Here is a 12,913-nt window from a genome sequence, read left to right as displayed (position 1 = left end):
AAGGTTTCATACATAAATCACTTCCCATTGATCAATTATAACAATTTAAACTCACCCAAGTCAATTCCAAACATTTCAAAACAACCAACCATGCATAATTCAATCTATACACCTAACACATAAAACATCTCAAGAAGGTAATCCAGCTCCCCTTACCTCTAGGCTACCCTCCCGTGTATCACGCAAGTTTTGGTCTAGGTACAAACTCTTTCAGATCCAAGTGGGGTTTCTTCTTCATCTAGTCAGAAACAGGAAAACTGGGAGTTGCTTCTTCATCATCCGTGACAGCCATCAGCCCTCGACGAGACCAGCCCGTCGTGCGTCCTCTTGCCGGCCGAGAAAGTCGTTGACGTCTTCACCTATGCTGGAAGCAAAGTTGCACTCCGCACCGTTTCTCCACCACCACGATATCCACCCCCTTTTTCTCCATCTCCGCCAAACCGACCACCGTGCCACTGAACCAGCCACCGCGATCCGACCTCCGCGTCACTGCTTCTTCGATCCTGCCACGGCAACCCAGAGAGGGGTTGCACCTCTGCCGCACCTGCACACGGCCACCGCCTACCTTGAAGTATCTACAAGATACTGGTTTGGTCGTGTGTGAATGATGACGGTTGAGGGTGAGGGAAGTCGAGACTGGGTTACGGTTGAAAGTGGAGATGTTAGAGATGAAGAAGAAAAAGGATGAATATAGGGTGATGAGAAAGTTAGAGATGATGCGGATGATGGGGTTGAGTGTTGGGGAAATTGGGATATGGAGTTGGGGCATTAGGGTAGGGTGGTTGAGATGTTGGGGAAGAAGTGTTTGGATGTTTGAAATGTAAGGAGGCTCGGAAATGGAAGTAGGGGCAGTGGATGATAGTGTGGAAAAGTAAGGAGGTTGGAAAGTAGGAGATGGAGATTTTGGGTGGTGGTGGCACACGAGGTGATTGAGAAAATGGTGATGGTGCTAAACTTCCTGAAATCAGCCCCACAATAATTGCACCCCAATAATGAAAAAGGTGGGTGACCACCGTGTCCCCACCACTCCTAAAATTACGGATTCTTACACTATTCGCTTCTCAGCTGCCAAATTGATGTTAAGAAAACGAATTCGGTCTTCCATATTGGCTTGTTTGCAATGTATCACCAGTTCAAGTGATGAGTATAGTGGCTAGATCTATTTTATTTTGATTTATCTGCTATCTTGTTGTGTTATAGACCTGTATATTCTATGTTATTGTTGTAGGAGGTACACATGAATTTGACCAACATGCACCCACGCTAGAAGACAAAGGTGCCAGTATACATAACAGTTCGAAGATCAATATGTACTAGCTGAACCTGCTCATCAACAATCACTTTTTTGATCCAGCTATGGAAGACATTTCCCTGCTAGATCAAATTTAGAGGATGAAGCAGTTCGTCCTCAAAACGTCCGTGTTGGATCATGTAGTGGAAGACATGTCCCTGATATAGTCCAAAATTGGCAGCTTCCACCATAACCCAGGGGAGTTTTCTTTTTCCTTCTTCCCCGTTTTCCTACTTTTATTGCACTTGTCCATGATCTGTTTACTGTTTTGATTGCTGATCTTATGCTTAGAACACATTGAGGACACTGCGTAGTTTAAGTGTGGTCTATTGGGGGAGATTCTGATTTTTTTCTTTGTTAGTTTTTGTTTTCTGTATTAAATTTTTTCTGTTTTAAGTTGTTTTTATCGTAACTTATGTACAGTTTTACATGTTCTCTTGATTTCTGGATTTTGGTTAAAGTTGTAGACTCATCTTTCACTTCATTTGACTGATACTTATGGCTTGAAATCTTTGGTTTTCTTTGCGTGGAAAGATGATTATGATATTTGAGAGGTTGATTGATTGTGACAGAAAATACCCTATGCGAGATTTGAGCCACTTTATTTCTTTTTTGTGTACGATATGTCTCTTTATTGCTTGCGCATATGCCTTGGCTTGACTCTTGTTGTTAACTCTTGATTGATATGCATGTTTAGACATGATAAAGGCATTTTTATTCTTGAGCCTCTCTAGCCAAATAAGCTTACCTTGTTCTGATTCTTTGAAAACCCTTTTTGAGCCTATACTTTCCTCATTTATTTGTTTTGAAGCTCATAATTAAGTGAAAAACCATGATTACCTTAACCTTAGGGAATTTTGGAGCTTTGGAAGTGTTTTGGGAACAAGTGTGGCCTCCTTAGGAATTCTTATGAGTTGGCTAGTTGGTTCCTCTTCTTGTTTTGTTTTTGTAAATATATGTGTATCTTGTCTTTTACAGTTTTGTTTTGGAAAGAGAGAAAAGAAAAGAGAAAAAAATAAAAAATAAAAATAGAAAAAAAAATGAATGAAAAAAATGTGAATAATGGAGTCAAGAAGAGGATTGAATTAAAGGTCTGGGTGTGATTTTACTGTGTTTACACTTGTTCCCCATTGCTCCTCTATTTCTTTTGGTTTGTAACTTGTCATCCATATTTTATCCTCCCTTATCCTTGGCCCCATTACAACCATGAAAAGACCTTTTGATTTGAACATGCATATGTTTTGAGTGTTTATATTAGAGGCTTGCCAAGTTTGTTGTTGTTTGCTTTCTTGAGGGCATTGTGTTGAAATTCTTTACCTTATACACTTGAGAGAAACACTGATAGTGCATCTGTGAGGTTTTGTTACTTTTGATTCACCTCTTGAGCTGATTGATTATTTTACCGTGTTTGAAATGCTTGGATGATTTCATGAGTATCCGCTTTCCTTGATTCTGTGTTGGATATTATCTACTACTTTTCTCTGTCCAGATTCCTTGAGGACTGTGTAATTTTGATTGTTTCCTTGTTAGTTTTTGTTTTCTGTGCGTTGAGGGCGCCTAGGCGTGAATCGGTGCTCAAAGGTTGGCATTCAGCGTCCCTGAAAGCGCACCCAGGCATGGGTGCGAGAATTCCAGCGCTGAGGGCCCTAGAAAAGGGAGCCCAAGCGTGGTTGTGAAACATCCAACGCTGAGGGCCCAGAAAAGGGTGCCTAAGCGTCCTACGACCTTCAACAACCTTCTCTTTTGGTGCTCTTTCTATCCTTTTTGTGTTCCAACTTCTTGAGATTTTAATTCCTTTTCCAATTCATCCCAATTTTCTACAAAACCAAGGGAATTTAGTGATAAAATCCTCAAGTATAAGCTTAACTCTTTTATTCATCAAAATAATTGGAAAGGAATAGAACTAGCAAGTTTCTAAGTCAACAAGGATTGATTTAGTATAAAAATTGCATATCAGATCAGCCTTAGATACATGGTCAAATGATGGAGTAAGGATAGAGATACGATCATGTGTTAGTACTCCAAGGTAAGACCTAAAAACATCTACATTTGGTCCAAATGCTACTCTGGTGACCACGTCAAATGACAGGTGTCCTCTCACCTGCATTTCTTCTAAGTATAAGTTGTCTTAATCTCGTCGCTCCTTTGGTGGGTCTAGATGGAACGACTTCATACCCTAATGAATGTGGTTCCTCAGCCATATATTTGTCACAATAAATAAGATGAAAGATTAATAAAAGACTTATAAAATAACATATATTGTCTAACAAAAGCCATACATTTTTACACAAATATGAAATTCATACATAATCATATGGATTGGTCATATGTATATTCCCTCATTGTGATCTTCCCGAATTGCATGTACAACATCAACTAGAGGGTCATCATCCAAATTTATTGTTGTTTTAAATGGATGGTTGTCAACAATATGAAGATTACTTATATTTGTCTTCTTTATCTTCAATTTGTCTTTTTCCGTTAAGAGTGACATACCAATGGTCAGACATAGGATCTTTGACATAAAAAACCTGACTTGCTTGATATGCCATGATAAAGGGTTCGCCTCCATAACCAACCTTTCGAAAATCAACTAGTGTTATACCAAGTTCATCTACTTTGACACCTCTCTTATTGTCAATCCACTTACATTTGAAGAGTGCAACAAAAAACTTACTGTAATCAACCTCCCATATCTCTTCTATTTTACCATAATATCTCATTGATCCAACTACAGGATTTTGATCTTTGGATGTGGAAAATTGTAGGGACTCAGCTTCTAGACTGACGCCACTATTTTGTATCGTGCTTTTATCATCCAAAGTCTTTGTATAGAATGTGAAATTATTAATTTCATAGCCTTTACAACTTACAACATCAAAATTTAAACCATTTTCTAGCCACAACAAAGTCTCAAAAGACCCTGATTCTTTCAAAACTTCAGATTTGAACCAGGACAAGAATGTTCTGTTACGCTCCATCAACTGTCATTTCTCTTATTGTCTTGGATACTTGTCCTTTACAACGACTTTGTATGCTTGGAAAAATGGGATCACCTCATATGTCACTAGTGCAGCGAGGGGCTTTTACCGCGGTTATTTTTCACTATACGTCGCGGTTTACGAACCGCGGCATATTCAGCCGCGGTAGTAAGTCAGAGACTTTAGGCCGCGGTTATGACCGCGGTATATAGGTTGTGGAATATGCCGCGGTTGTCCAAAGAACCGCTGCCTAAATCCTTTTTTTAAAAAAAAAAAATTTGTCCACTATATGCCGCGGTTGGGGTTACAACCGCGGCATATTCCCCTGCATGTGACAGCACCTACTACCACATAATCTACTTCTCATTCCATCTCTGTGCACAAGTGTTTCTCTTTCTCCCAATCAATCACCGCATCTCAAATTGAAGAGAAAGAACGCTCATTCACGAAAGGAGCACTCCAGGACAGTGCTTCCAGCTCACACGTGACCGTGACCGTGCTTCTCTTCTCCATCATCTCTTCACACTCTGAATCATCACTTTCTCCCTGCTTCCAAGCATAAAGCTTCTCCAGCAAAAATGAAAAGGGTCGTGTGCATCCACACACTTCACCTACCAGCTTGCTTCATTCTCAAAATAAAGTGGCCATGAGTAAATCAGCAAATAGAAGTAAAAATCAGCTCTTAATTCATCATCCAAAAACAGCGTTCCAGTCAAGAAATGAAAGACTTCAATCGAAGTGCATAAAAACTGATTTTCGAAGTTGTTGAGCGTCTGCGCGAACAAGACGATTATGTTCCAAAGTTTTTATTTTTAACTCTGACCGGGGAATCTACCGTGGTTCACTACTTAACCGCGGTATAAGATGGCATTTTTTAAATTATTTTTAAACTATATGCCGCGGTTCGCCGGCAACCGCGGTAGAAGATGGCATTTTTAAAATTATTTTTAAACTATATGCCGCGGTTCGGAGGCAACCGCGGTAGAAGATGACATTTTTGAAATTATTTTTAAACTATATGCCGCGGTTCGGCGGCAACCGCGGTAGAAGATGGCATTTTTAAAATTATTTTTAAACTATATGCCGCGGTTCGGCGGCAACCGCGGTAGAAGATGGCATTTTTAAAATTATTTTTAAACTATATACCGCGGTTCGGAGGGCAACCGCGGTATATGCCTCTAAATATTTCAAATTCATTTTAAATTTATTTCATGTAGGAGAATAGGTTGCGGTTACTCTGAGAACCGCGGCATATAGGCTGTTATTTAATTTTTTTTTTCAGACGTGGCGTCAAAGGGGATGGTTGACTGGCGTATATGCCGCGGTTCCCCTCTGAACCGCGGTATATTCCTTCGATTTATTTACAAAACTGCCACCGCGCACCATTATGCTGCGGTTTCTAGTGAACCGTGGCATAATGTGCGCTGTAAAAACCCAAATTTTTACTAGTGTGTGTTGTTTAATATGTACAGATGTGCTTGCATCAACTCTTCACAACTTTTCGTCATCACATTCACACCTCATATGCTTTTACTTCTAGAACATCGATTCAACCATGATGTCCGAGGAATTCCTATCGGATTTGGTTTAGTCATATAATCACAGCAAAACTCGATACTTTCTTCAGCAATATACCTTTCAGGCATTGAACCTTCTAGACGATATTGATTTTTGACGTACCCTTTCAAAATCTTCATATAACGCTCAATATGATACACCCATCTTAAGTATAGTGGTCCATACAACTTGATTTCTCTGACCAAATGAACAATTAAATACACCATGATGTCAAAAAAGGATGGAGGGAAAAAATTTTCTAGCTGACACAAGATGATAATAATGTCGCCTTGAAGTTCATCTAACTTTGTAGGATCAATGACTTTACTACAAATTAACGAGAAAAATGAGCACAATCGAGTTATGGGCCGCCTAAATTTTTTGGGCAAAATTCCACGAATTGCCACTGGTAACAATTGTTCCATTAAGACGTGACAATCGTGAGACTTTAGTCCAACAAGCGTTAAGTCTTGCATTGACACTAAGATCTTGGTATTTGAAGAGTATCCTTGTGGTGCCTTGATACTCTTTAAACAAAGGCAAAAACTTATCTTCTATTGTCTGGACATTGCGTAACATACAGGGGACAAATCAATATGTTTATCAATCTCTTTTGCTACCAACTCTTCTCGGATCTTCATGTCAACCAAATTCAAACGAGCATTCACTCCATCTTTTGTTTTTGCTTGAATGTTGAGTAGTGTACCAATCAATCTATCACACACATTCTTCTCTACATGCATTACATTTATGCAATGTCTAACATATAACTTTCACCAATATGGAAGATCAAACAATATTGATTTCTTCTTCCAAGGGGTCGTTACAGATGACTTCTTGGATGTTTTCCCAAATACATGATGCACTTTATTAACTTTTAACGGACTTCAAGGCTAGTAAGTGGAATTGGTGCATCATCTTCGATATGGATGATTAGGTTGTAAAAATCTTCGATGACACATATACATTGTCTTCCTTCACTGTTTTAATTGCTGAGCTGTAGTGTTTTCTACACATATAGGACATGCTTTATGACCCTTCACACTGTACCCCGACAAATTACCGTAAGCTGGGAAGTCATTAATGGTGCAAAATAACATGACATTCATCATAAAAGTTTCAGAAGCAAAGGCATCAAATATTTCACTCCCACCAACCCACAACAACTTCAAGTCTTCAACTAGGAGCCTAAGATAAACATCTATGTCAACATTCACACCATCATGTACTTTCTTTTCATGCACAACTGATGAGTCGATATTTTATTCACTTCACTTAGTTTATTGTGCTAGAATTAATCAGGAAATTGTGCTTAATTGTCCGATATTTTCCCATTTTCATTAATTGTGCTTAAATTGACCAGTAATTCTAATTTTGATTAATTTGAATTATTTGAGACTAATTATTTATATTATTAATTGCAGGAAAATTGTTGGATAATATTTTGGGACATTTGAAGGGTTAATAAAAAATGGTAATTGGATCTAAGGGTGGAGATTTATTGAGGTGCAAACACAAGAATTTATTTTGGAAAATATACTCAGATTTTTCTTCAGAGGCAACACCCACACGGTGTTAGTCATGGCTGGATTAATTTTCGGCCTGTTAAGAGGAGTACATTCAATTATGAAGAAATAACACACATTTTATGTCCTTGAAAGAAGCTGCCACGTGAAATAAGAGCGGGACCCATGGACAAATCAGAAATTGGTGGGATTCGTTATTTGAAGGGACATTTAGACCCATCCATTCAAGGAATAGAGTTCACGGATATGGCTTAGACACAGGGAAAAGAGAATTTGGAAAAGCATGTTTTAGAATTAAAGTGGGATCTACCACATTTGGAAGGTCACAGTTTTGGCAAACACCAAATCTAGACTTGAAATGAAATAATAGAAGTAGGGGCCACCACTTGGTTCAAAGTCTCGAGAAAGTTTTATTGATTTAGTATTGTCACTGCCCATTTTTGTTGAAATGGAAGTGGGAGGCCACGCAACTCTCGGACACACGTTGGGGAGGAGCACAAGCAGAGGTGGCACACATTAAAGGAAGACACGGACCAGAGTTACGTTCCAGCTAAGTGAAGAACCACGGCTGGCTGGAAGGAAACTCACGTTGACAGAAGAGATGCATGTCCAGTAGAGCTCACTCATTGCTGGAAATGAAGAAAGAAGCGAGCTGGTCCACAAGAAGAAGACATCCCAGCGAAAGCATATGGAGGTGTTTGGAGAAGAACAAAGGGTTGATTCACGTGGCAACAAAAGAGAGAGCAGCAACGTTCAACTTGGAGTCTTCACGCAGTCCAGTAGCAGTTTGTCACGCACAGCAGCTTGGAGGTGCTTCCATGGCATGGCTAGATGGTGGTGCAGTATCCAGCAGTTGCACATCCATGAAGGTTTGACAGTGATGACTTAAGAAGGAGCTGGAGAAAGGAGTAAGCAGCTGGAGCAAAGAAGTGGTGTCACGGCCTGGAGAGAATCTCGGATTCTTCCACGTTCCAGTAGCTCTCGGGATTGATTGGAGAGAATGGAGAATGGAGGGTAGCGGTCCTCAAAGAAGCATTGACGTCCAGGAAGAAACACACTACACGATGATGGAGGGGCCTACCTAAATCATTTTTAGCAAAAGAAGGCATTAATGGAAGAATAATTTAAAAAGTGTATTAGTGGGAGACACTCACGGCAACTCACGGCTGGAAGGCTACATAGAGACAAACATCTTGGATTGAAAAGGTGGTGTCATTTGTGTATAAAGAGGGTAGCGTAGGCAGAGAGTAAGGAGGACGGGACACGGGCTGGGAGAAGCTCTCTTCCAGTTCAGTAGTCAGCAATGTATTATGGGATGAGAGTTTCATGAGATTTTAGTGTTAGTTTTAGAAGTAGTTTAGGAGAAGTCACGGCTTCGAAGGGGCTTCTGCCTCTTCCTTTTCCAGTTTCATTTTCAATAATGAATTCCATTTCTCAGCGTGTATTCTGAAACAATAGTTTGTTAATTTTATTTTGGAACATTATTTTCAAGTGTTAAATCTTTTGATCGAATTTCATTTTCAGTTAAGTGTTTTTATTTTTACTATCTCTTTTATTTTACCGTTTATTGTTTTATGCATCGTTAAACTTTACCGTTGCTGAATATTTACTGTTCCAATTTTATCGTCTTTTACCGTTTGGTTTTACTGCTTTGAAATTTATTTCAGTGTTTTTAAATTCAGTTGTATTTAATTTCCAGTTTGATTTAATTTTCTGCATCCAAAAACATTTACAACCCCCCCAACTTCGTGTTAAATTTGAAACTGAACCACCAAAATTGGTCCTTGAGAGACGACCTAGGAGTCACTTGCTAGAATATATTGCATTAATTCGTGCACATCAAATTTGTATGACCGCGACAGTCGTATCAACAACCTAGGAGATAAATTTTAAATTATCAGTATAACGGGCTAACAGCTGTGATTAAAACTTAAATTACCAAATGGGTTCATTCCATCAATAGCTAAACCAAACCTAAGATTTCTACATTCTTGACCAAATTGGGGGAATTCTTGTTCAATATTTTTCCATTCCTTTGAATCAGATGGATGCCGAAGCAGTCCATCAATGGTTCTCTCATCTGCATGCAATCTTAGGTTTTTAGCGTCTTTCGAATTCGCGAACAAACGCTTAAGTTTGGCCATGAGTAGAAGGTATCAAACTACTTTCAAAGAAGAACCATTTTTTTCTGTGTAACCACTATCTTCACTGTTGTTTTTAGACTTGTATCATGTTAACCCACATTTTGGACAGTTTGTCAAAACTTCATACTCATTCCTATATAATATGCAATCATTCAGACATGCATGTATCCATTTACATACTACACCCATCGGACAAAGCATTTTTTTTGCATCACAATTACGAGTAGGTAATGTATTTCCATGTGGCAGCATTTCATTCAATAGCGACAACAATTCTGTAAAACTCTTATCAGTCCATCCATTGGTCGCCTTTAAATTCATGAGTTTTAACACCGTTGACAACCGTGTGAATTTAGTTGAACCCACATATAAAGGAGTCTTTGCATTAGTGGACATCGTTTCATATACATGCGCTTGGGAAAGCTTCTACGCCAACATCGCGAATCATGTCGTCTAAGTTGTCTTCTTCTGGTTGATCTTCTATGGTGGAATCGAATACATTTTAAGTTAGAGAGACAGTTGCAAAGTCTATTAATTCGTCGTGCCATATCCATGTTATATAATGTTGTACAAAACCATCATAGATAAGATGTTCCCAAATATTGGTTGCGTTCATTTTCCTCCCATTCTAACAGTTGACATAGGGACATCTAAACTTGACTTCATCATCACTTGTACTCGCATTACATTGCGCGAACTGTATGAATTAATCCAATGTTGATCCGTACGCATATTTACTGAAATTGTTTACACAATTTCAATAAGGTTTAATACGTATTTTGGTCCCTCGTTTCGTAGGGTCTGTTCAAATTGGTCCTACTTTTTTTCAAAAGTTCACTAAGATCCCACTTTTCGTAAAAACGATGCACGTTAGTCCTTTTTTAGGTTTAATACGTATTTTGGTCCCTCTTTTCATAGGGTCTGTTCAAATTGGTCCTACTTTTTTTCAAAAGTTCCCTATTTTGATCCCTATTTTGATCCCTCTTAGTGAACTTTTCGTATTTTGGTGAGCTGTACATTTTTCGTTGAGGTGAACTTTTGAGGGATCAAAATGTACAGCTCACCAAAATACGAAAAGTTCACTAAGAGGGATCAAAATAGGGATCAAAATAGGGAACTTTTGAAAAAAAGTAGGACCAATTTGAACAGACCCTACGAAAAGAGGGACCAAAATACGTATTAAACCTAAAAAAGGACTAACATGCATCGTTTTTGCGAAAAGTGGAATCTTAGTGAACTTTTGAAAAAAAGTAGGACCAATTTGAACAGATCCTACGAAAAGAGGGACCAAAATACGTATTAAACCATTTCAATAATCTTGAATGATCACTTTGATCATTTTTGTATTCAAGGTCTGACCTTATCCCATTCAAGAAGATTCACTTTTTTTAGTTTATTAAACATATATATTTTAAACAATATATCTAAAATTTCACAAAAAGTTTTCAACATTTCGCATTGCTCTTCAAGTTACACGAAATGAAAGCGATTATAAATCACAATCAAATAAGCACCCGAAGATCAATACAAAACACAACTGCAAATTTTCATGAAATTTAAGACATGTATATTAAAATTTATATGTATTAATAAACTATGAAAAAGTTATTACTCTTCTTAAACTGTCCAACCGGATAATTCAAGATTAATTACTTGTAAATTATTATTACCATGTCCTCCCTATGCATTTGTAAAAAGTACCTTTGTTCAAAAAAATTTGTATTGAATCTCAAAGGGGAAACTAAGGCTAATTCACAAACAATAATATATATTCAAGCAAACAAATAATTACATATGGAACATCATTCTAATCATCAAATGGCAATAAAACTGCTAGTCCTATATCTAATATATCAATCTCACAACAATAATTATCAAACACATATTCATATTAATCACCAAATAATAATAAAATTCATAATCATATCACCAATATATCAATCTCACAACAATAATTATCAAATTAATATTCATCTTAATCACCAAATAACAATAAAATTGATAATTCAATCACCAATATATCAATATCAAAATAATTATCAAACACATATTATCGAACACAAAAAAAAAACTTGTGAAATGAACTAACTAGTAACGAAGTGGAGAGCAATGCGCGAAAGATATGGAGGTAGCGTGGAGAGCAGTTCGTTTGGTTGGAGACTCCAAGGCAACAACGGAGTTCCTTTATGTGGCATCGGTGGAGACGTTGGGGCAACGGTGGAGGGAGCAACAGTAGAGAGAGTAGTGATGCAGAAACGTTGTTGGAGGGAGTGAGATGCACAACCCTCGGTGTGACAAAAATGGAGGCCCCGTGGTCGTTGAAGGTAGTGGCAGAGGGAGCAGCGGTATCGTTGGAGGCAATGAGATGCACAACCGTGAGCGCGACACAAATGGAGCCACTGTGGTGGAGTCCTTGGAGGTTGTTCAGACCTCGATAAATGTACCGAATCGTATCAAGTAATATAAAATTGTAAGCTAAGTATCGTATCCCAGAAGACTCATGACACTAAATAGACATGTAATACCTCAACAAATTACGACTTAAGAATAACTTCATTCGTTTAAAATGCAAAATACAGAAAAAGTAAATATGAATCCAATTTCATCAATTGCGGCAAAACACATAGGTGAGTGAATGATATTGATAATATGAGATGAGTATGTTGTTGGGATTTATATTTCACCGTCCTTACTCTCATGCATATATGAATTTATCTTCTTCATTCAATTGTTAGTGTCACTCTCTAAATTATTTAAAACCCGATCCCTCGACGAAGAAAGTCCAACCTTAATTATTAGACCACAATCCCTTGAATCCCTAATAATTAATTCTGCATTACGAACAGAAGTTTAAGACAACCGAACCTCCTATCCCCATCCCTGGGCAATATTGCTTTTGGGAGAAATTCTCCATATCGTGGTTTCTAGGTATTTCCTAATATCAAAGAAGATCATAAAATCATGCCATGAATGGTTAAAACATAACAAGCATAAAGAAAAGGAAAAAACCCCTAACAATTAATGAAAGAAGCATATAGCAATTCAAAACAAATTCAAATACATGAGAGTTTAAAGGTTACATCTTCCCTAACAAAAAATAAGATTAGTTCTCCATTGTCATGAAGAAACTAGGTGTACAATGGAATGAAAGTGATAGAAAATCCTAGAAACTAAAGAGGAGAGCTCTTGCATCCAATTCTGCCTCCAAAGAGTCGAAAAGTGTGATTTGCGTCTCTACCATCCTAAGATCCAAACCCCAACATATACAGGTCCTTAAATAGATCAGAAAATAAAGTCCAAGCCCAAGATGTTGGTGCTCCACGCTGCTACTTAGGGTGCCTAGGTGAGCTTGCGAGAGAAGTGGCGCTCAGCGACCCTTGAAGGGCCCCCAAGCGTGGTGCGGCACATGAAGTC

This window comes from Vigna angularis, chromosome 5 (genome assembly GCF_016808095.1).
Source record: "Vigna angularis cultivar LongXiaoDou No.4 chromosome 5, ASM1680809v1, whole genome shotgun sequence".
NCBI classification, from domain to species: domain Eukaryota; kingdom Viridiplantae; phylum Streptophyta; class Magnoliopsida; order Fabales; family Fabaceae; genus Vigna; species Vigna angularis.
This window is presented reverse-complemented; position numbering follows the sequence as displayed.